The 25866-nt window shown below is 35.2% G+C and overlaps 1 long non-coding RNA gene across 3 annotated transcripts; it reads left to right on the top strand.

Moving 5' to 3' along the window:
* Nucleotides 1–6078: 6078 nt before the first annotated feature.
* LOC127505487 (uncharacterized) lies at nt 6079–25663 on the top strand. Of its 3 annotated transcripts, XR_007927714.1 has the most exons (6): nt 6084–6226; nt 8274–8354; nt 9719–9854; nt 19231–20411; nt 22142–22227; nt 24640–25663. It is a non-coding gene; the product is annotated as an uncharacterized LOC127505487 (long non-coding RNA). The 3 variants fall into 3 exon arrangements; XR_007927713.1 differs by lacking the exons at nt 22142–22227; nt 24640–25663 and adding an exon at nt 7909–8038 and having other exon boundaries at nt 6079–6226; nt 19231–20553; XR_007927712.1 differs by lacking the exons at nt 22142–22227; nt 24640–25663 and having other exon boundaries at nt 19231–20553.
* Nucleotides 25664–25866: the final 203 nt, after the last annotated feature.

Raw genomic sequence — 25866 nt, 5'->3', positions numbered from 1 at the left:
TAGTATTTCTTATTTTGTTTAATTTTATTTAGTAATAATAATAGTAAAATATTATCATTATTATTATTGTCATATTTATATAAAATCACACAATTAAATTGTGGTTTCCTGTGTAGAAATGAAGACAGCCATAATTATTAGTATTGAATTTTTTACAGCTGTTCTGTAAAATAAAATGATTTTTTATGTATTATTATTATTATTATTATTGTAATACTAATTTTTTTTATTTTACAGTAAAATAGTACAATAGTAATATTTGGTTTAGGTTCTGTTAGTAAATTGTATAAAACCTTATATATTTTTATTTTAATTTGCTCTTTTATAGCATTTTGACTAATTACTCACCATAAAAATTGCCAAAGAAGCTGGCACACCAACCAACCAATAATAATTATTATTATTATTATTGATATATTATCAAAAAATTTACGAAAATTAAATTTCAGTGAAAATGAAGAGATTAAGACAGCCACAAATTTAAAAATTACAGTACTTAAATAAAATATTTTTTTCTTAAATTTTTTTTGCAGCAAAATATTACAATAGTAATATTCCTTATTTTGTTTAATATTTTTATTCAGTAATATTTATAATTATTATTGCTATTATTATAGTCATATTGATATATAATCACAACATTTTGGGCCAAATTGTGCAGCCCTACAAACAAGCACTGCAAACCTGGAGGTTTTTTTTTTTTTATCTGAAAAATCACAATTAGGATTTTAGATCTTTAGTTAGTCTGACTCTAGAGCCCCTTTCCGGGAAAATACATTGATAATGTGACCCGGGGTTTGTCCTGGGATTGTTTGATTTTAGTTCATTCACACTGCCAGTGATTTTCCAGAATCTGTTGGTGCGTTCACACACATCCCGTAAAGATCCCGTAAAGACACGTGACGTCAGGATGTGATGTGTAATGTCTCCGCAAGTTTGCTTATAACCTGTGATTATTCCCTCGAGAAGCCAGGCTTGTGCATTTTTTTTTTTTTTTTTTTCTCATTCAATCATAAACTAGCGCATTGTGTTTCGATCTCAGCTTCGGCGTCATCATTACGACACACCTGCCTGTTGTTCACACAGGGTGCATTCCGGCAATGTCCCTGTGCCGGGATCGATCCCGGAATCAATCCCGGGTCGTGTTTGCATTCACACAGAAGGCACTCTGGCAATTTTACGGCAATTTTCCGGGATCAATGCGCTGTGTGAAAGGGGCTTAGATTTCTTATGTCTCATTAGCATGGGATGGGTTTGGTTTGTTAGGGGGCGGAGTCATGTATTACGACATCTTGGCTGACGGGCAGGCCAGGTAATCAGCTCTGCTAGTGTTCTAGAGAGCTCTAATCCACTGAACACCGTCATTCTGTGTTAGAGCTAAACCCTCACAAAGCCCTGCTCCAGTAACCCTGTGCACTCGCCCATACCTCCCCTCACATCCAGGGCCAACGTCCATGTCAGTGCGGATCACATTTGCCATGGCGATGCCAACAGGTGCTTCTGATGATGGGGCAGCGTGGGAAGGGTTTTATTGCCATGGTAACAAGTGAAGAAAGGAAAAAAACGAACTCGGATTTTGTTGAGTGACGTGAGAAATTGTGTCTGTGCATTGCAAAGATAAAGCGTCCTGAGAGATGATTCGTCTTTATGACACAAGCCAACAAATCCATTACAGGGGCAGATGTTTATGTCAAATTATATCACTCAGAAATGTGTTTATGAACTCGCTTAAATTAATCCAGATACATGAACCGAGCAATGTTTCTGTAAATTTATTTGAAGCTGTTAGTTGCTCATTACTTTTACACTGTCATACAACTAAAGGAACCTATTACCATAAAGACGACTTACATCGTCATTAAAATTCATCATAATTAATCCATTCCTTACGCTGATTATAGTTATTAGGGATATATAGAAGCTACAGGAATTAAAGGTTTCGGCCCTTTTTGTGATTTGTGGCACATTTTCCACCAAGTCAGAGCCTGTGCAAGCAGCGCTTCGGCCAAAACGGCAGGAAAAATACATATTTCTTACAGCCACAGAGTAAAAAGCCACGCTAAACAATATCTATGGCCTCAATATTCCGATGCTGAACTGGAAATAAACCAGAAAAACTCATTTTGTGAGGACTGTTTGGTCTTAATGCTGAAAATGGACTGTCAAATGAGCTGAATTATAAACACACTTGAAGAGGGAGATTCTTCTCATAATGTGATATATGGAGATCTGATGCAGATGTGGAGCAGCACACAAAACACATAACGTAATATTACTGCAGATAAAATGTGGAAAGAAGAAGAAGATTATAGGCCTGTCACAAAGTCACCTTAGATTTGAATTGGACTTTAGATTGAGATTTGTGATGTAGGAGAAATATTTTCACAGAATATTGATAGACAGATAAAAGGCTTTGTAAGTGCGAACTGCTCTGGTTTCACTTCATTTTAATATTTAAATAATGGCAAATATTTCAGCTCTTATAGGATGAAGAGGTGAAGAATTTGATAAAGAAATAAATTATCTTTGATAATGTTCTAATATTTATAAAAATAGTTATATATGTACAGTATAGATAAATGAATAATATGGTTATGACAGTTATAAATCTCTAATGCTCACCAATGCTGCATTTATTTGATCAAAAATACAGTCAAAATTGTAAAATATTTTTTCAATTTAAAATAACTGTTTTCTATTTGAATATATTGTAAAATGTAATTTATTCCTGTGATCAAAGTTGAATTTTCGGCATCATTACTCCAGTCTTCAGTGTCACATGATCCTTCAGAAATCATGATTTGATGCTCAAGAAACATTTCTGGTTATTATCAATGTTGAAAACAGTTGTGCTGCTTTTTATATATATATATATATATATATAATTTTTTTTTTTTTTTTAATAGAAATTTAGAAAAACAGCATATATTTGAAATAGAAATCTTTTGTAACATTATAAATGTCTTTGCTGTCATTTTTGAACAATTTAATGCATCCTTGCTGAATAAAAGTATTAATTTCTTGGTAACACTTTACAATAAGGTTCATTAGTTAACATGAACTAATAATGAACTGCACTAATACAGCATCTAGTAATCTTGGTTAATGTTAATTTCAACATTTACTAATTATTAAAATCTTGTTAACATTAGTTAATGCACTGTGAACTAACATCAACAAACAATGAACAACTGTATTTTCATTAACTAACGTTAACGAAGATTAACAAATACAGTAACAAATGTATTGGTCATGGTTAGTTCGTGTTAGTTAATACATTAACTAATGTTTAACTAATGAACCTTATTGTAAAGTGTTACCAATTTCTTTAAAAACAATTGCACTGACCCCAAACCTTTAAATGGTAATGTATACACACACACACACACACACACACACACATTGGCTGGATTTTTGTTTTCAAGTCTCACTATATCATTTTATTTAGCATGTAATTCATCTGGCCAGTCTAACAGGAAGTGCTCTTGAGTTCATGCTCTGTATTTGCAGTTAGCCTACAGTTTGTATTTGATGTTGTTTAATATTATGTAGGTTGTTGGACTCCATGATAAACCTGTAATAGGTTCCTCTCATAAATTATGACTCACTCACTCGCATTCCTACATGAAAATCATTCTTTCAAACACAAACGCACTCTACCGACATGGACAGATGTGACAGTAAATCAAATGTTTTTGACTCATCTACATTTTCATGGTTTTGCTTGGATGTAGTTCTGCTGTGACACAATCCATTTTAAAGAAGTAAACTTCATAAAATAAGCATGGTTTGAGAGTAATAATTGGCCAGTATTTATTTATTTATTTTTGGGCTTTTTGCCTTTGTTTTTATTGGACAGTAGAGTATAGAATGTAAAACGGGTGAGAGAGAGGGAGTGGGATCTGGACATGACCCGGGACTCAAACCTGGTTCCCTGTCAAGTCAACAGCTCAAATTTGTCCTGAACATGTGCACAGTGTCATACAGAACAGCTGTGAGTTTAACCCCAAGCATAGGTCAAAGTAGTTCACTTGTCATCCAACAACCAATCTGGAAAAAATCAGGATTTGTTTGTTTTTTTGGATATTGTAAGAGATATTGCTTTAATTATCTTCACTATCTTACAGTGCTCTGCTATAGCTTTTAGACCATTTGCACAGTAAAACATTCTCTAAAAAGTTGCACCTTTGAATTCATCCCCTTTAGAAGCTCTGCTACAGTCATACACATGCAGATGGACATCTTTGGCCACTGCATAACGTCTTGCACTTTCACGTTTTCAATATACTGTTTAGTCCACTCACATTTTTGATTTTTCATTTAAAGCTGTAGTAGGCTATGCTACTTTTTTTCTGATGATAGTTGGACTGAATTTCACATGCAACATAATAAGGACAAAAATGTAGTGCATACAATACTACAGTTTTAATGTTTTCATTGCATATTTCATTTTAACAAAAGAGAAGTATATATAAGTCTCACAAGTATTTCCATTTTGCATCAAGCGAGTCTCCATTAAACTTCACAGACTTAAATGAATGAGCGGCGGTGCGCATTAAAGGGTTAGTTCACCCAAAAATGAAAATAATGTAATTTATTACTCACCCTCATGTCGTTCTACAGACCTTCTTTCATCTTCCGAACACAAATTAAGATATTGTTGATGAAATCCGATGGCTTAATGAGGCCTCTATTGAGAGCAAAGCCATTCAAACTCTCAAGGTCCATAAAGGTGCTAAAAACATTTTTGAAACAGTTAATGTGAGTTCAGTGGATCTTGATATTATAAAGCGACAAGAATACTTTTTGTGCGCCAAAAAAACAAAATAAAGACTTTTTAACAATATCTATATGGGCCGATTTCAAAACACTGCTTCGGAGCTTTACGAATCAAATCAGTGAATCGGAGCGCCAAAATCATGTGATTTCAGCAGTTTAGCCATTTGATAGGAAATCTGAATCACTAATTCGAAACAAAAGATTCATAAAGCTCAGAAGCTTCATGAAGCAGTGTTTTGAAATCGGCCCATATAGATATTGTTGAAAAGTCTTATTTTTTTTTTTTTTTTTGGCGAACAAAAGGTATTCTTATCGCTTTATAATATTAAGGTAGAACCACTGAACTCACATAAACTGTTTCAAATATGTTTTTAGTACCTTTATGGACCTTGAGAGTTTGAATGGCTTTGCTCTCATTGGAGGCCTCACCAAGCCATCGGATTTCATCAAAAATATCTTAATTTGTGTACTGAAGATGAACGAAGGTCTTACGGGTGTAGAACGACAGGGTGAGTAATAAATTACGTTATTTTCATTTTTGGGTGAACTAACCCTTTAAGTCTTGTCTGACTAAAATATAAATGTTGCTAAAATATTTCTTTCCACAAATTGATTATGGAAATAAAAACAGTATAAATAAAAATGAATAACACAGTTTTCTCTTAGTCTTAAGTACAAACAGTACTCTCTCAATATTCAAAGTGCAAATAGAGACCAAATTTTATCAGACGCTCAGGCTCTGTTGTGCAACGAATCCTCTGTCATGGTCTTGTCAGTCATCTCGTCACTTACTCTCATCACGTGATCAGTGAACTCTGATTCCTGCTGCACTACGTATGATTCTGCAGCTCATCTTATCCAACTGAATTAAATGGCTTTTATTTCTATAAAAAGCAAAACGACAGTGGATGTAATGTAATGTAAATGTTACTGTGGCATATCCTAATTTCACCCTCACAGTCCATCATGCCAATTTTGTGAGACAGCTTTTCAATTTTTATCAAATGGAGAAACATATTTTTTGCCAAAACTTTTTTACCCACATAATGTTGTAGTTACAGCATCTGAGAATTGTTGTGCTCTAAATTGTTGTGCTTTCCTTTCAGGTTCATAGAGCCAAGGAAATACTTGAACATAAAAAAGGTAGCTGGCCGCACACTGAGTCCAATGAAGATTGAAGAGGTCTAGAAAAGCATTTATAAAATAAATTATGCTTTTCTTGACCTCTTCATTGTGCGGCCAGCTACCTTTTTTGTTTATGTTCGAGTAGTTACAGCATCTACCAGATGAGGCTAACTTCTGCAGCTAACCAGACAAACCTTGACCTCTCCTTCGTCTGAGCATAAGCTTTTTTCTCCTGGGCTTTTCCAGTCCAGAGCCAATGATTCCCACACCACTCTCCGGCTCTTCTTCTCTTTGTAATCTGCTCCGTCTGCCCGTCCTGTATGTGAGTATACGCCTTCGGTCTGTAGATCAGTTGTGTCCCACTTAGCAAACACAAAAATAAGATCCAGTCTACTTTTCTTTAATCCCGTCCTTCAGAGCAGGAATGCCTTTGATGTAAGTCATTCCTTGTGGTTCTTCCGGACAGGGCTGGGGTCAGCGCTGGTGTCCGTTTGCACTCAGCAGTGTTGATTATGGCTTGTAATTTACAGCTGTTGTGAGGGCTCATTGTGTGCTTTAGTCTTCCTGATTTCAGGTTTGCAGCAGTCAGTTATACTTACAATCAAATACAGGGAGTTGAGCAGGAAAACACCCAGTGCAGACTGATATATGACTCACATGCATGTGTGTTATTTTATTTTGTAAGTATATCTGTGAGTTTGCTGTGGGAGGTATGACCAAACTCAGTAATTTATAGCATGACATTGCAATTTTGCCTTGGAATAAAACAAACAAACAAAAAAAAACAACAACAAAATTTTACCAGAAATGTGGCAATGCCTATTTTATTTAATACAAAGAATTAAATAATTTATCAATCTTATCTGATTTGATTCGTTTTCTCTTTTTATTTGTAAGTTTATGTAGGCAAACAGCAAGAAAATACTGTTCAAAAGCTAAAAATAAATATTTAAATATATTAAAATTATTTATATTATATATATATATATATATATATATATATATATATATATATATATAATATGTATATGTATATGTGTATATATATATATATATATATAATTGTATTAAATTAGATATATATTAATTTTATATAATTAGATACATGTATAAAAAATTATCTTTTTATTTGTAACTTTATGTAGGCAAACAATAAGAAAATACTATGCAAAAGCCCAAAACAAAGACTCAAAACAATAATAAAAATATATATATATATATAATTGTATTAAATTAGATATTAATTTTATATAATTAGATATATGTATAAATAATTATCTTTTTATTTGTAACTTTATGTAGGCAACAAGAAAAAAAACTATTCAAAAGCTAAAAATAAGACACAAAACAATAAATAAATATTTTAATATATATATATATATATATATATATATATATATATATATATATATAGAATACAGACACACACATACATATATATAGATAGAGAGAGAGAGAGAGAGATAAATAGATAGATATAGAATACTTACAGAAATATGAATAAAAATAAAATAAAAAGAATTAAAAATGTAATACAAATATATATTTATTTGAAAGAAAAAATAAAAGACTCAAAACAATAAATTAATATATGTCTGGATACTATATTTGTATAATGTACATAATAATGCATTTATAAATCATAAAATTGCTATCATGCTTTATCATGTCTATGTTGGTCTACCAGCTAGATTAGTAACAGACTAACCAGCCTTGACCAGCAATGACTTTCAGCAGGGTTTGTGTCTTTTGGCTTGTATTCTTTGTATTTTCTCTCATGAAAGTAATAGTATATTTTGGCTGTACTGTAAATCCAGTAAATGAAATATAAAGAAGATTCATTTTCACAAATATCCTGAAGATTAAAGCAGCAATTCATTCCTCTGGCAACCTTGACAGCAGTTTATGTGCATGTGTGTATTTACATCATTTTTACCTGTCTACATCTCTGAATAATTTAGTCACACAGTGTTTACAGCACAAACATGTTTGTGTTTATAACAGGGATATCAAAGCGCATGTTTAAACGTGCGTGATGGTGGTTTTATAGTCACATTAAGCAGTCGCTACATCCCTGCTGAAGCTGTCAGTATGTCATTGCAGAAGCCAGTCCCATTACTGCTTTGAGACCACGGTGCGTGTCTTGGTACAAGTTTACTTTGTTTTTCCTACAGATTTCAGAAGAGTATTGTGTGTTTGAGTCCTCAGAAGACCTATTGAAGCCTAGTTTAATGTTTCACTGTTGGTCCAAAGAAAGTTTCATTCCTCTGTTTCTAAAGTGATTATAAAAATACAGTGAATTTAATACTGCTTTTGAGCTCAACTTAATTCCCTTTGACACTATCTTCTCTTTTCTATTTCCTTTGCAGGATGTCAGCACCTGCAGAAACTCCTAACGCAGGTGTCCCAGCATTCCATGAGATGGCATTATTTTCATGGTTTCTTATAATGTAAGTATTGTGTTTAATATTATTTATACACTACTGGTTAAAAGTTTGGAATCATTACAATTTTAGTTTTTGAAAGAAGTCTCTTATGCTCATCAAGGCCGCGCTTATTTGATCAAAACATACAGTAAAAACTGTTTAATTTTGTTTGAATATATTTTAAAATGTAATTTCAATGTTGAAAACTTTGGAAGCTTGTTTCCACCACTGAATAAAAATAAAAAGGAAATTGCGACTTTTTATCTCACACTTCTGTCTTTTTTTTCTCAGAATTGCATGATATAAACTCGCAATTGTGAGTTATAAAGTCAAAATTTTGTAATATGAACTCGCAATTCTGACTTTATATCTCACAATTCTGACTTTATATCTCACAATTGTGAGTTTATAACACGCAATTGTGAGTTTATATCTTGCAATTCTGACTTTATATCTCACAATTGTGAGTTAATATCTTCACAATTCTCACTTTATTTCTCGCAATTGTGTTTATATCTCACAATTCTGACTTTACATCTCGCAATTATGTTTATATCTCGCAATTCTGACTTTATTTCTCGCAATTGTGTTTATATCTCGCAATTCTGACTTTATATCTCGCAATTGTGAGTTTAAATCTCGCAATTGTGCTTATATTTTGCAATTCTGACTTTTTTTCAGAATTGCGTGTTATAAAGTCAAAATTTTGTGATATAAATTCGCAAATATATTTATATATTTCTCACAATTGTGAGTATATATCTCGCAATTCTAACATTATAACTCGCAATTGTGAGAAAAAAGTCTGAATTGTGAGATAAAAAGACGCAATTATCTTTTTTTTTTTTTTATTTGGAATAAAAATGATGGAAACAAGCTTCCATAGAAAACAGTTTTTGCTGATTAATATTTTTGTGGAAACCCTGATGCATGTTTTCAGGATTCTTTTTTAATAAATTTTTTAACTTTATGAATGCCTTTACTGTCATGCCTTCTGATCAATTTAACGTGTTCTTGCTGAATAAAAGTATTAATTTCTTTATAAAAATCTTACCCCAAACTTTTGAAGTTTTCAATATTGATACTAATCGAAAATGTTTCTTGAGCAAATCAGCATATTAGAATGATTTCTGAAGGATCATGTGACACTGAAGGCTGGAGTAATGATGCTGAAAATTCAGCTTTGATTACAGGAATAAATTACATTTTACAATATATTACAATAGAAAATTGTTATTTTGCATTGCAATAATATTTCACAATATATATCCTTGACATTTAATGTAGAATAAGGAGTCTGCAAGTACAGACAGTGTTGTCCTTTCGCATTCACATCATTTTCTCAATTTATCTCTGAAAGTTTTGAAATATGCCACTTTGTTTTTCAGCCAAATACCAGCCATAAATACCATTTGTCTCTGGAGTTGCAGGAAAATTATGTCACAATGATGCTGATTGGCCAATGACACCACAAGAACACTCACAGAGTTCCCTTGACGACAATTCTGAGCTATGACATCAAAGGTAAAAAGAGTCTGTTTCACATTTTAAGAGCCTCCAAAAAATAATAAACATCTTGCTTTCAGAAAATTTTATTTAGTCCGAATGCTCGACTAAGTTTGATTGGCGAAATGTGCATTTTGTGTCAGGATGATGTAGTTACTTTGAGAGTGATGATCTGGCCCTGACAAAAAATGTAGACAAATGGTTGAGTTGACTGAGTTGACGGCTTATATCCAGACACTAATTGAGATTAATGACATTTGGGAAGTGGTTTGGAGTTCTTGTGACTCAGTTCATGCTCCAGGGTCTTATTCCTTGAAAGATGTTTAGAGTTCTTCTGCCCACTTCTTCCTAATGCCATTTGACTACAGTAGGAGACGTTGGTGAGCCTATTGTGTCATGTTTTGTCTGTAACATATTGCTGTTCTTAAAATGCGTGGTTTTGAGTTGTGTGTCCATCAGCACGTGTATTCGCTGCAGGTTTTGTTGTTCTGTTGTGCAGGGTGGGGTTTTGTTTGCTACCAAGGAGGCAACTCCCATATGACCATTATCCACATCCTCACCTTCAGGGAGGCAAATACCACATCATTTCATGAGTTTCAAAAAATTGCAGGGAGTGGGGAGGTCCAATGCCAGAAAATCCCAGTCAGCTCATGAAAACCATTGCAACTGAAATATTTTTGAAGGACATAGTTTGCATTCGATTAAACTCTGCTAGATGTCTGAGAATGACCTGGATGTTGGGAAACATGCACAGATCTAATGTCTTATACATATGACCAGCTGTGTGACAATGTGGCTTATATTAGTGTATTATTATTGTTTGTAGTTGTGCTCTGGTTGGAATGTTAAAAACACAAAGTCATAACTAATTCTGCAAACTTTCTGTACTACCATGCTGAAGTCAAAATGACTGTATTTCATTAATATGGTCCTTGCCTTATTGTGGGCGATTCATAGGTGCACGTTATATAGAATTGTTTGTCGCTCAACCCTCTTATTTTTTCAACATCCCTGCTCAAATTAGCATTCGATTCCTAGGAAAAAATTAGCATTCGATTCCTAGGAAAAAATCATGTCCTGCTACACATTTGTTTTCTGTTGAATATCTGGTTTTAGTCTGCAGTCACATTAGAGAAATTTCAATTAAATTTTGTGCACAACAAGTTCCATTGTTTATTGTTAATAGTGTCTGCCGTCAGTGCTGTGGGCGGAGCTAATGAGCCACGAGCACGCAGCTTTTGTGTAGAGATCGCATGCTAGTTGCCACATCATTATAAATAAAAAGGGAACAAAAACGTTCGTGTTGTTTACATTATATGCACTTGCGCGCCAATTGGCAACAAAACACAGACATCTGATGCAGCTTTACTCACCACCCGCGATCTGCAAATCCAGTGCCGAACTGGCCTTGTTTACAAAGTATTCACCTCCGAAATCCCGGGAACAAAAAAACATACAACTCCAGAAAAACAAACTTCATCCACTGTTCCCTTAATGCTAGGTTCTTTGGGAAGCTGAAAAAGGTAATCTTTCCCTCACAACCAAAAACACACTCCTTTGGTGACAGGAGCTGCGTCTCATTTCGAAGGCTGCGTCCTTCGAAGATCGTATTTGAAGGCTGAATACTTCATCAAGGATGTCATATTTAAGAAAAGTAACCGTAATAAAATTGACTGATATTCATTGTGAGGTGTAAAATACTGTAATTTCTTTCTTAATGGGTGATGTGTGTGCACACGCTTATCAGGGAGAAGTGCCTATACAAGGAATTCCGCTCTCTTTTGACGTCATACAGGACACACTCGAAAAAAACTCTCCGAATCCTGTACCGAAACCGGAAGTAGTAGATTTGGCACAGAAATACTCCGTCATACGTCCAACTCGTGTTTTGAAACTTTGGCCATGTTTAGCATGAGAATGCAACTCTTTAACAGTGTAAATAAGTCAGAATGCATGACATAGCATTACACCCCCCCTTTAAAATCATGTTTATAAAAAAGATGCTTCAGCGCGTGATGTCAGATCATGACTGTTGCAGTGTCCAAAAAGCATGTGCCATCTAGAGTTTCATGACAGAACTTTGTATTTATGCTATTAAAGTAATTTTTTCTATTTGGAATTAGCATTTATTTTTACATTTTCAGTTTTCATTTCAGTATATGTTTTAGTAATTTTATGTGCTTATGTCATTTTTATTAGTTTTTTTTAAAATATTTCTATTTGTAAGCAGTTCATTGGTGCTTGGTATAAAGAATCGTTTGTCGCTCTACCCTCTTTTCAACATCTCTCCTCAAAATCTGATGATTCCCCTCAAATAAAATCAGTTCCCTCTCCAAACCAAGCGGCTTTCTGTTGGTCAAAGTGACAAATCCATGTGACCAAATTGAACCCGTTGTGAAATCTGTGGTGGTAAATCTTTCGCCCTCACACGAAATTCCCAGTCATGCCTGAAACTTGCCAAACAACAGTAAATATGAATGTGCATTTACAGAAGTAAAATGGATTAGGTTGTGAATTGTGATGTGTAATTAATCAGCATCTGCTCAGATTATTTAGGCTAAATAAAATAACCCTTTGTTTGTAAATTCTGTGCTTAGAATTCCTAGTCTAATATAATCTAGTGATACGGAAAAGGTCCATATGAATATTTCATTGCAAAAAAAGAAGGACTGAGACAGAGACACTGCAGAGAGACCGCTGGAGGTTCTGCTAATGGGCCCCAAAAATATGTTCAAAGGACATAAAACTGTCTCCTCTTGCTCAGTCACTCCAACCACTAACAAGGTCCCTGTGCTCTGTCCCCATTGCCTCCACCATGAGTCACTAGCTTCTCTCATGTGGTGCGTCAGCACTGTTTCGCTCCGCTTTACTCTTTGGTGTAAGAGTGTCTCGCTGATGAGCAGAGACTAGTTTGATCTTTTATGTAGGCTTCCTCTGTCCTTCAGAGATACTTTGCAATTTAGATTTTGCTTTGAGAAACCAGTAGAGGCTTATGTCTGTGTAGTTTTTGTAAGAGCACGTCTCAGGTGTTTTGTCCCTGACTTTGTCGGCATGTTCACAGAGCGTTTACGATCATTCGATGCATATTGCAATTTTTGGGTGCACAGGTTTTTCTCAGTGCCCTGGTAAACAAAGTTGTTTTGTCTAGTTCCCAGGCTATTGAGCACTTTCGAGGAAGAACTTAGTCACTGGAGGTTTGTGTAATTGTTATGGAATCTTTGGGTGATGTTTAAAGGGACACTTCACTCAAAAATGAAAAGTCTGTCATTTTCTCGTCCTCGTTTCCTTATAAAATGTTATTAATTCTGTTAAACTCAAAGAAGATATTCATTTTTGAGTGGACTATCCCTTTAACCATGTGGTTTAAGACACTCATTTACATTTATGCATTTAGCAGATGCTTTTAACCAAAGCAGCTTACATTAGAGGAACATAATAAGTATTTAGAAGATATTCTTGAGCACCTTATTTCATTTCATTCTGATAGTTATATTAAATACAGTATATTGGATGTACATGTTGCATGATTTTTATCTACATCGGTAATGTCTATAATAACTGGGTAAAGCTGTCTGTATGTATGTCATTTGAAATCTGCCATCTTTGCTTATGGGCGATCAGTTTTGAGCATTTAAAGTTTTGAGCGAATCACCTGAGATATAATTGTCATGTGACTAATCACTCTGTAGGTGCAGGAAAATTGTCAAAATATGTCACTGGCAAAACCCCTACTTTTATATCATGTAATATTTGTTATATTTATGTTGCATTTATTTATTGCTTTCAAAAATTTAGTTTAGTATTATTTTGAATGCCGGTTCCTGGCAGTGTTATTTTAGAATGTATATATTATTATAGAATTTATTAATATTTTGAATTCGATTTTATTTTTATATTTTCTTTTTTCTTTTTATTTTAGTTGAAGTTTTAGTAATTTTATGATGTGCTTTTGTCATTTTTATTGGTTTTTATGTTTTAATAATTCTATTTAGCTTTATTTTATTTCTTTTTTTAGTTTTAGCAATTTAACTTTTACTTAAACTTATTTCATTTGTTTATTGCCCCAAGGCAACATATCTAATTTAAGTTTTTCATCTAATATTTATATTTTATTTCAGCTTTATTTCAATTTATGAAATTGATTGTATTAGAATTAGAATAAGACGCATCCTGTGCCTTATATTATGTCAGTAATACCTAGAACATGAGACTAGAGGTGTTGGTGCTCAAAATAACTAGAGGACTGGATATAACAGACCATACAGTTTACAGCTGCAGGCAGCTCAATATGACTCATATGTCTCAAAAACTCATTATATTAAGCCTTATTTTATTTCAGAAGCCTTTAAGTCTGTTCAGACTTGGTTTTACAAAACCCAGTCCAGCCCTGTTGTCGCCAACCAGCGAATAAACCAGATGGATTATATTCAGACTTCTGACTTATAAGACACGGCTCCAGTAAATGGGTCCTCTGGAGAACGGGTGCATGCTTTCAATCGATGCTTCATCATGTGAATATTTTCTGATATATAAATATTTATGTTGTTGTGGTACTAGTCAATCCAGGTCATAATCCTAACACCATTGCCTTGCTCTCCTTTTCTGCATGCTTTTTTTTTCTTTTTTTTTCAGGGTCCAGGGGAGGATTTGGTTAGTGCTTGAATTTGGCACAACTTTTATTATTAGCTTGGCTGAATTCCTAGGACTGTGCCGGCTCTACATGAATTCGGACAACTATTTTGGCTTGATTTGATCGGACCCTTCAACTTTATAAATAGGCTACTCTTTCTCAGCTAAAAGACAATCATGGCAGCAGAGAACACGGATCTTGTTTTGTCTCTCTTAATTGTCTTCCTTGTGACAAAAAATCTTCCATCTTTTCCTTACTCTGTTCTGTTTCTTATCCCTCATTCTATTTCTCGTCTCCTTTTGTTCTCCTCACTGGCTGCAATGATCATTGTCTGTTTCCAGATTGTTTAATTTGGAAGTCACTTGCCCGTTGGCTCTGTGGTAATGGATTCAACACTGTAATGTCTCATAACCTTTGATGAATGCCTGTGTTTTTTGTTGTTGTTGTTGTTGTTTGTATTAAACAAAGCAGGAGATTTTGAGGCTTACCCTTTTGTTGAACATACATCATTTAATGTGTTTCCCACAGCAGAGTAAGATCTCTCCCTACAGCGCAACAGTAGCTGCACCCACCCGTCCACCGCTTGCTGCACTCGCCCTTCAGTTCCTGAGCCAAGTGGATTATACATCATTTAAAAAAAATCCTATCTGGCATATTCCATTAAAAGGCTACAAAGTAGGGGTCTGAAACTTTAAAAATGTATTTAAATATTATTAATAAATATTTATATTTAATAGCGATGCACCGATACCATTTTTTTAAGGACCGAGTACGAGTACCGATACTTTTTTTCTGGTACTCGCCGATACCGATGCCTATATACATTTATTAATTTCTTTTTTTTTCTTGTTTGATGTGGAAGTTTTCCAAGCACAACACAGTGAGACTAATGAATGTAGGACAGCTGCTTTATTAATACTCCAGTGAAAAAAGTAATAATTTTTATGTGCTTGTCACAAACTTAAAGCACAAATTTCACAGTGTCCAGTAACCTGCAAAGGGCATAATTACCAATGTCATAATAAAAACAAAATTAAAAACAAAAACAAACATCATGTCTTTTTTAACCTGCCTTTCAAAATCTAAACAAATATTACAGAGCAAATGTTTATAACATAACACTGTGAAGAACCAATGTTAAACAGTGACCAGATTTCTCATGCTGGAATACAGGACGAGTGGGCAATATGACCATGATATGAGACATTTTATTTCACTATATATATTATATATACATTTATTTAACATCTTTTGTTGTTTTATTAACATTAATGACAGACAAATATTTAATTAGGCTACTGTCCTTTAAGACCGAATCCATGGATGTAATATACTCTGACATATATCCTGTTTGCACCCACCTGTTTACGTCCACTTAAGCCATAACTGACTGTATTTACGTGAGATACTCCACACAATGGGCATTTTGACAACTACAGTATGTTGCATTTGACCATTCAGGCGCGAGGGGAACTGACGCACGCTGTTTGAGAGAACTGAGATCGCTCACAAGAGAGAGAGAGAGAGAGAGAGAGAGCGAGAGCACGCGCAAGAGAGAGTGCTTCTGGTCTGTGTCATTCAGCACGATTCCGCCTTTCCCGCCTTCACATGCAGTTCGCAATGTGTGTGTTGTCATCATTAATTTTGAAGTATTTCCACACCCCTGAGGCTGACATTGTTTCTGCTGCTGCCGCCGGTGTCTCTGTGCACGGAAAATTCTGTCAGTCACGTCACGTGAGGTATCGGTCTTTGGTATCGGGGGTATTTTTACGAGCACGAGTACAAGTACATGAGTTTGGTATCGGCCCGATACTGGTATCGGTATCGGTGCATCCCTAATATTTAATAAATCTTCCATATTTATTGTCAACCGCAGAAGATCAAATGATGGATGGATGGATGGACCAACAAAAAGAATGATAGATGGATAGATCAACAAAAAGAATGATGGATGGATGGGTGGATGGATGGACCAACAAAAAGAATGATAGATGGAGATCAAAGATAGATAGATAGATAGGATAGACCAACAAAAAGATGATTGATAGATAGATAGATAGATAGATAGATCAACAAAAAGATAGATAGATCAACAAAAAGAATGATGGATGGATGGATGGATGGATGGACCAACAAAAAGAATGATAGATGGATAGATCAACAAAAAGATAGATAGATAGATAGATAGATAGATAGATAGATAGATAGATCAACAAAAAGAATGATGGATGGATGGATGGACCAACAAAAAGAATGATAGATGGATAGATCAACAAAAAGAATGATGGATGGATGGGTGGATGGATGGACCAACAAAAAGAATGATAGATGGATAGATCAACAAAAAGATAGATAGATAGATAGACAGATAGATGGATAGATAGATCAACAAAAAGAATGGATGGATAGATCAACAAAAAGAATGATGGATGGATGGGTGGATGGATGGACCAACAAAAAGAATGATAGATAGATAGATAGATAGATAGATAGATAGATAGATAGACAGATAGATGGATAGATAGATCAACAAAAAGAATGATGGATGGATGGATGGATGGACCAACAAAAAGAATGATAGATGGATAGATCAACAAAAAGAATGATGGATGGATGGGTGGATGGATGGACCAACAAAAAGAATGATAGATAGATAGATAGATAGATAGATAGATAGATAGATAGATAGACAGATAGATCAACAAAAAGAATGATGGATGGATGGATGGATGGACCAACAAAAAGAATGATAGATGGATAGATCAACAAAAAGAATGATGGATGGATGGGTGGATGGATGGACCAATAAAAAGAATGATAGATAGATCAACAAAAAGATAGATAGATAGATAGATAGATCAACAAAAAGAATGATGGATGGATGGATGGACCAACAAAAAGAATGATAGATGGATAGATCAACAAAAAGAATGATGGATGGATGGGTGGATGGATGGACCAACAAAAAGAATGATAGATAGATCAACAAAAAGATAGATAGATAGATAGATAGATAGATAGATAGATCAACAAAAAGAATGATGGATGGATGGATGGACCAACAAAAAGAATGATAGATGGATAGATCAACAAAAAGATGGATAGATCAACAAAAAGATAGATAGATAGATAGATAGATAGATAGATCAACAAAAAGAATGATGGATGGATGGATGGATCAACAAAAAGATAGATAGATGGATAGATCAACAAAAAGATAGATAGATAGATAGATAGATAGATAGATCAACAAAAAGAATGATGGATGGATGGATGGATGGACCAACAAAAAGAATGATAGATGGATAGATCAACAAAAAGATGGATAGATCAACAAAAAGATAGATAGATAGATAGATAGATAGATAGATCAACAAAAAGAATGATGGATGGATGGATGGATGGACCAACAAAAAGAATGATAGATGGATAGGTCAACAAAAAGATAGATAGATGGATAGATCAACAAAAAGATAGATCAACAAAAAGATAGATAGATATTGATTGATTGGTACCCACTACTCTGTCCTTGTTTGACTCTGAGGGGTTGAGCATTCATGAAATCACTTTCTCGTTTCATCTCTTTCAGAAGCGTCTGGATTCACACTCCTCATTTAGATCTATGGTTCGCTGCTCTCCATAAAACAGGCGACGTGGTTGCATATGGATCTGCTTTGGTAAAGCAGTCTACACATCCTGCATCATATGAGAAACATATGAATTACGGGACAAGCCATAAAAATTAGGGAAATCAAAAACATTCGGTCCACCCCTTTCAGCGTTTCAGGGACTAAAGCGTATCCGCAGTGCATGAACAGAATAAACAGCAATCAGATGAATGCAAAGTGTTTAGAGGTTGAAATTCCCCTGTGAGTGATGCCATGCAGGCAGATAAAGCCGCTTTCAGCCCTGTGCTTAACGTGTGTCTGAGCTTTTGAAGGCCAAGGTTGTGGTTAGAGCAGAAAATGCCTGGTATGTGCAGTATTGCCATGTTTAAATATGGCACAGCTGTGAATGGAGCTACTTCAACTTCATTTACCCAACATTAATATGCTGGTCCGCATGGCACAACCTGTGAATGGCAGATGTCTCGGCCAATGCAGGCGATGATTTCCTGAAAGTGTTGAAAAGACTTTTCTTGTAATATTTTTTATGCGTTGTGTAATAGGGCCAGGAACAACAGAAAGAGAAACCAGGAACAAGAGTATTAGAGCAGTCATTCAAACTTCAATGAAGACCATATGTCTAATGGAATCTCAGTCTCTATAGCTCTGAATATACCTGTGTCATATCCCAGAGGAACGTTTTATAGCTCAGAGGTTGCTCTTTGAGACTTAAGGGATGGCTTGGACATGTATAATCAATTATGTCCTAAATGTTTCTCCTGAAAATCGTTAAGGAACATATATAGAGACAACTGTTGACATACAGCAAGAGTATAGAGCTATAAAATGAATGTGGATAGCAGCTCAGATCATATGCTTTTGTTGGAGTTCATATTGAGGTCTCTGACTTCTGATTGCAGATTTTAGGATCTTGGCACAGTTTGAGACAGTTCAGATCTGTTTTGAAACTCTAAATGAGACACATGAGAATATTGAGGAGCATATCGTCAAGGAAGTCACGTTTTGCTCTGTGAATTTGCTTTGAAAACCAACTGCGATATTAAACATCTCATTTGTGATTAATAGAACCTTTAGAATGTACATTTGCCCATTTCAGTCTCTTTTTGTCTTTTATGTGCTCATGCTTGTTTCTCCACAGGTTTTGTGAGGCCAGACTGTGGTCACCACGCAGCTGGATTGTGCCTGAGAACTGAGATTCACTGGAGATTTCATAAAAATATATTCTGTTCCTAATTTATCTCTTCTGAGCACATCTGACTCACATAAAGCATTAAACTAAACCAAAGGTTTTGCTCTCATCATAAATGCCAATTCAAGTCATTGTTTTCAACTTTTTGAGTATAGCATACCAGTTAAAGATAGATAGACTGACAGACAGACAGACAGACAGACTGATTGACTGACTGATTGATTGATTGATTGATTGATTTGACATTAACATTCGCCAACCCGCCAAATGCGGGTTGATTTCAGCAGTGGCGTGTAATGCAGTCACTTTTTGGAGGGTTGAATTTTATTAAATAACATAATTTTTTTTTTCAGTTGGTCTTTTAAAAAGGCATCTGAAATAATAAACTTAAGTGCAATGTAATGTTGTCAAAAATAGATCTTTTCTAAAAATAGATACTCATTTCCTGCAGATTAATTACACCATACCAGCTGCGCTTTCTCGCTCTCTCATCTCTCCGACACTGAGTTGACACAAACCAGAAGCGCCGTTGTGTCCTGTGGGCCAAGGCTCATTTAAAATGGACTCTTTCAAAGTGGAAAAGTGTTCTATGTTCAGATGAGTCCAAATTTGACATTCTTGTTGGAAATCACGGACTCCATGTCCTCCAGGCTAAAGAAGAAGCAGACCTTCCATCGTGTTATCAGCTTTCAGTTCAAAAGCCAGCATCTCTGATGGTATGGGGGTGCATAAGTGCATACGGTATGGGCAGCTTGCATGTTTTGGAAGGCACTATGAATGCTGAAAGGTATATAAAGGTTTTAGAGCAACATATGCTCTCTTCCAGATGACGTCTTTTTCAGGGAAAGCCTTGTGTATTTCAGCAGGACAATGCAAAACCATATACTGCAGCTATTACAACAGCATGGCTTCGTCGTAGAAGAGTCCGGGTGCTGAATTGCCTGCAGTCCAGATCTTTCACCTATAGAGAACGTTTGGCGCATCGTTAAACCACGAACTCTTCAGCAGCTGGAAACCTATATCAGGCAAGAATGGGACCAAATTCTGACACCAAAACTCCAGAAACTCATAACCTCGATGCCCAGACGTCTTCAAACTGTTTTGAAAAGAAGAGGAGAAGCTACACCATGGTAAACATGCCCCCATCCCAACTATTTTGAGACCTGTAGCAGGCATCAAATTTGAAATGAGCTCATTTTGTGCATAAAATTGTAAAAATTTCTCAGTTTAAACATTTATGTTATCTATGTTCTATTGTGAATAAAATATTGGCTCGTGTGATTTGAAAGTCTTTTAGTTTTCATTTTATTCAAATTTAAAAAAACATCCCAGCATTTCTGGAATTCAGGTTGTACCTGCTGCCAAATTATGAGATGATATTTAAAATATCTATATGGCTGTTTTTTCCCATGGTATCAATATCAAAATTGTGGCCAGTGAAAATGCTGAGTGACTAGTAACTTTGGAAAACCACTAGCCACAGTGGCTGCTGAGCAAAAAAGCTCTGGTCCCGCCCCGAACCCATGTCGTTGGACTTGAGATGTTGCATTCAAGTTTGGTTGGTTAGCATTGTTCCCTGCTGGTAGATGCTGTTACTACACCATCAGAAAGCGAAAAGCATCTTTCTCCATTGACAGCCATTTAAATAACCGTTGACAAATTACATTTTCCCCCAAACAACATCTAGACACTACAGATCACTGATATTTGATTAGATTATAGTAGACCAGTGCCTGATTCTTGTTTGGAGGCTCTTGAAAGCATGAAATGCGCTCACCCAGTAGAGCAACTGCCATTCAGATGAATGGGAATGCGAACGGATTGCTCTCTCCAGGCATTACCTAAACAACCAGAGCAATGTGTTCACAGTGTTTACGCTCTTCCGGGAAATCAACCTATGAATGTCTCACTGTCAGCTGTCTGGGAAAGGATAAAATATTTAACATAAAAATGCTTTAAATTTATAAGTCAACTGCTTTTCACTGACTACATGTTGGCTTTTGTTTCAGAGGGCCAGACTGAAGTATACTGGCAGCTGCTATGGGAAGCGATTATGGGAAAAATTCCTGTAAAATCGGGGCTAGATTCAATTAAGGGCGAAATGACATTTTCTGTCTCTGTGATTTAAGAGAGAGAAAGAGAGGGGTTTTGACGCAGAAAGTTGTTTTTGATTTGTACCAGATTTTCCATTTTTAACAAGTCCCTATCGATAGTAAAAAACCTTTGTCAGCAAACCATTACACAACACCAAAACCCCCTTTTCGAGAGCACAAAAGAATGGTAACAATACATAAGTGTATAAGAGTTTTGTTTGATTATATTTATAACTGGAAAAACCGTGGTGCTTTGGGACTCAGACTTGGTAGTGCTTGTATCAGACCTCCAATTTGTTGTATTACTCAGTGAAAATCTACTAAAAATTTTCCATTTGGTTCTCATCATTAAATTGGATTGTAAAACATTCATTGCTCCATTTTTTGCATGTTTTAAAAGGGCGCATGCCTCCATTTTCTGCTATTCCGGGTTTGAGGCATGTGTCTTTATTCAGTTCTTATCAAGCATCTCTATTACTATTGTTTTTCAAAACCTCTAATAGTATTTTCATGATGCATGTACAAAAAAAGTCCATTGTACTTTTTGTCCTATGGATGAAAACTTTTCCAGCTCTAAAGTCTTTGTTTTATTCCCTGTTTGATTCTAAGCACTTAATGTTCCCCTAGAGCAAGAGTGATTTCATCATTTCGTGTTTTAGAGATGGCTGAGTGTTTATGACATGTTATGATTACTGCAGCTGAATGTTATCTCCACATGCAAGCAACATCTTCTGGATCTATTCTGTTCTCTTGTTTTGTGTTTACAGTGTGAAGCTGTTCAACCATCTTGTGAAAACTTTGAATCTAAAATACATCCAGGTGTGAAGGGATGATGTGAACTGCAGACGAGAGTGTAAGCGAATGACAACCAGATAACACGAGCTGAACAAAGCGTTGAACAAAGAGTCTTTAATCAGCACTTTCACTCACCCACTCTTCAGAGAAATGCAAATAAACACGGTCACATACACAGATGAACATACAAACACATGGACACAGCCACTAACAAACACACTTCAGATGTCATAATCACTGTTCACTAATGTAGTTAATCAGTCGATGTTTATGCAATGATCAGATTGAGATTGATAGGTTTAGAAAACAGGGTGTTGTTGTATGAAACAAGAGCGGCTCTGGTGTATCTCAATTCTATGACAGCATCTATGCTGTCAAACAATCACGTTTTTTTTTTTTTTCACCGATATTTGGCACAGATCAGATCTTGAACCAAATGACAGAGAAATGCACATGAGATTGGGTTTTTCAGGTTTGTAGTTTTACAAGCAATATTGCAAACACTGCAATAAAAATCTTAATTACTATTTTTTCTTATTTTCCAGTTAACATATCTAAAAATCCTTGAAAGAAAAGAAATTCACTAGAGTAAACTGTAAAAAAGAATTGTTGTTTTAACTTAAAAAAAGTAAGTTACCTGATTGCCTTAATTTTGAGTTCATTGAAATTAAAAATCTGAGTTAATACAATGAAGGGAATTGGTTTATATCAACAGAAACTCAAAATATTATGTTATCTGAACATGGTATGGTCTTGGCCACCATGCTGCAGCTCAGTTTCAGGGTCTTGGCAATCTTCTTATAGCCTACGCCATCTTTATGTAGAGCAACAATTCTTTTTTTCAGATCCTCAGAGAGTTCTTTGTCATGAGGTGCCATGTTGAACTTCCAGTGACCAGTATGAGAGAGTGAGAGCGATAACACCAAATTTAACACACCTGCTCCCCATTCACACCTGAGACCTTGTGACACTAACGAGTCACATGACACCGGGGAGAGAAAATGACTAATTGGGCCCAATTTGGACATTTTCACTTAGGGGTGTACTCACTTTTGTAGCCAGCGGTTTAGACATTAATGGCTGTGTGTTGAGTTATTTTGAGGGGACAGCAAATTTACACTGTTACACAAGCTGTACACTTACTACTTTACATTGTAGCAAAGTGTCATTTCTTCAGTGTTGTCACATGAAAAGATATAATAAAATATTTAGAAAAATGTGAGGGGTGTACTCACTTCTGTGAGATACTGTATGTATATATATATATATATATATATATATATATATATATATATATATATAGAAGAGAGAGAGAGAGAGTATTTTACATTTTAATATATCATGCATTGCTGCTTATCAAATAGCTTATTGTTTTAATTTTTTTTTTTTTTTTAGATATTTTTGCTGTAAAAAGTCATAAAAGACTAATTAAAAACTTATTAAGAGGCTATTTTTTTCTGCTAAAGCATCAATACACAATAATGCATCAAAGCATTAATGCAGGTAACTCATGCATTTGATATTTTATGCTTAGCACATCATCAGACATCATTATCTTAGCAACATACTCTATTGAACCAATAGAGATTTTATAAAAAGTAAACACAGTCGGACATGTCTTTTGTGAAAATGAGCAGACAGGACAAAATTTCAGACTTGTGCATTAAGTGCAGCCTATTATTGATCATAGACAAATCTGTGAGGGGAAAAAAGCATGATTTTTAATATTGTTTTTGAGCTGTCAAGCCTAAAGATTAATTGCAGAAATTATCTGGAATTGTCAAAAAAAATACACAACTGTTTCTGTTTGGCATAACAGGCATTTTTCTTGGCGTAGCAGCAAAGAGACTGTAAGAAAACTGACAGTGCTGATGATCTAAATGGGAAGTCCGGCTATCCTTTGTGAATAAAAATATCCTCATAATATAGAAGCCTCTATAACCTCTGATAATCAATATTCTATTGTTATAATTGCCTGCCAAAATAAAGCAAAGTTACAATCCAAGCCATCCATCTTTTTTGACTTCTTAGCAGGGATGTGTTGCCGTCTGTTATTTGTGGCTAGCCCAAGAAAAATAAAAACTCCTTTGTTTCATTAAAAGTCAATTTGTGTTCAGGGCTGAGTAAACGGAGTTTAAAAGTCCAACAGCATTAAACCAAAACCAGGAGTCGGTCTGAATGAATCTTATGACAGCAAGCGCAAGAGCGGTCACTGTGACGGCACCAAAACAGCTGCATTTAATAGTGTCCTACAGTAACATTAAGAAAGAGAGCAGGAGATGTGCTTCATTCTGCATAACAAGTCTGGCCTAAATAACAGCTGTCATAAAAAGAGTGAAATAGAGGTCACCTCATCTGTCCATTTTTACGGGGCACCAAGGACACTTTCACAACTGCAGGTCATCTGCGCCTTCATTGGTGATTCAGCCCATCTAATCAAAACCATAACATATCTGGTCTCTTTTTCCAGCCCTTCGCATGTCCCATTCACATCTGCATGACTGGAAATATGTAATCAACTGCTTCGATAAACTCCAGTTACCCCCTGCGCCCACCACGCGGACCCAGCGTGCACAAACACACGGTTTTGTGCAGTAATTGAATCACGTGTGTTGGGACAGCTGGTTGGTAAGGCAATAGTGAGACACTTATTGATGTCAGAGGTTCTGATACACACCAGCAGGCACCCAGAACGTGGCTCAACAACACTGTTTAACCTCATTTCACCTGTGATCACGTTTATGATCAGTTTTTCCGTGGCTGATTTAATCGGTATACGCGACCTTAAGATCTCTAAATGTTTTTGAAAGAAACCTCTTTTGCTCACCAAGGCTGCTTTGATTTGATTAAAAAGTAAAAACAGTAATTTTGTGAAATAAATATTATTACAATTTAAAATGATTATTTTCTATTTGAAAATATTTCAAAATGTAATTGATGGCAAAGCTGAATTTTCAGCATCATTACTCCAGTCTTCAGTGTCACATGATCCTTCAGAAATCATTCTAATATGCTGATTTGGTGAAACATTTCTTATTATTATCAGTGTTGAAAACAGTTGTGCTGCTTAATATTTTTTGAGGAAACTGTGATGCATTATTTTCAGGATTCTTTGATGAATAGGTTAACACTGATCACCATAACGGTGATGTCAACAACCTTTGTACATGTACCAAAAAATAAAGCCAAACTGGTTTGTAATAAGTGAATTTGACTTGTTTAATCATCCTCTGGTGAGATACTGATTTTATTTGCAGATGATTTCATCTAAGGCTGTGTGGCTGTAAGTCAGTTGTTGTAGTTTTGGTGTTTCTGCTCATCTCCTCTTTTTTTTGTGTTCTTGTTGTTCCTCTTATCTTCAGTGATTATGCTTGTTAACAGCAGGTGTTCATCACTAATGCTCAATAATCACTTTGTAGAGTGAATCTACTTTATTTCACTAACTGCAACGTTGCTTCAGTGTTACTTTTACTCTCTATAGATTGGGACCATATGAAAATTAAGCAGTGTTACCAGTGTACCAGTAAACATGTAACCAGCAACATGCATTTTTCTTTATTAAATATTTTATTCAAATTAATTTGGAAAATTGTCTTGGTCTTTATTAAACTATGAACACACAAAGAAACACGATATGTTACATATACGCACATATACATATTTTTGTTGTGGTCTTGCTGGGATCATACCAGCACCC

Source organism: Ctenopharyngodon idella, chromosome 22 (genome assembly GCF_019924925.1).
Source record: "Ctenopharyngodon idella isolate HZGC_01 chromosome 22, HZGC01, whole genome shotgun sequence".
Taxonomy (NCBI): domain Eukaryota; kingdom Metazoa; phylum Chordata; class Actinopteri; order Cypriniformes; family Xenocyprididae; genus Ctenopharyngodon; species Ctenopharyngodon idella.
This window is presented reverse-complemented; position numbering and strand designations above follow the sequence as displayed.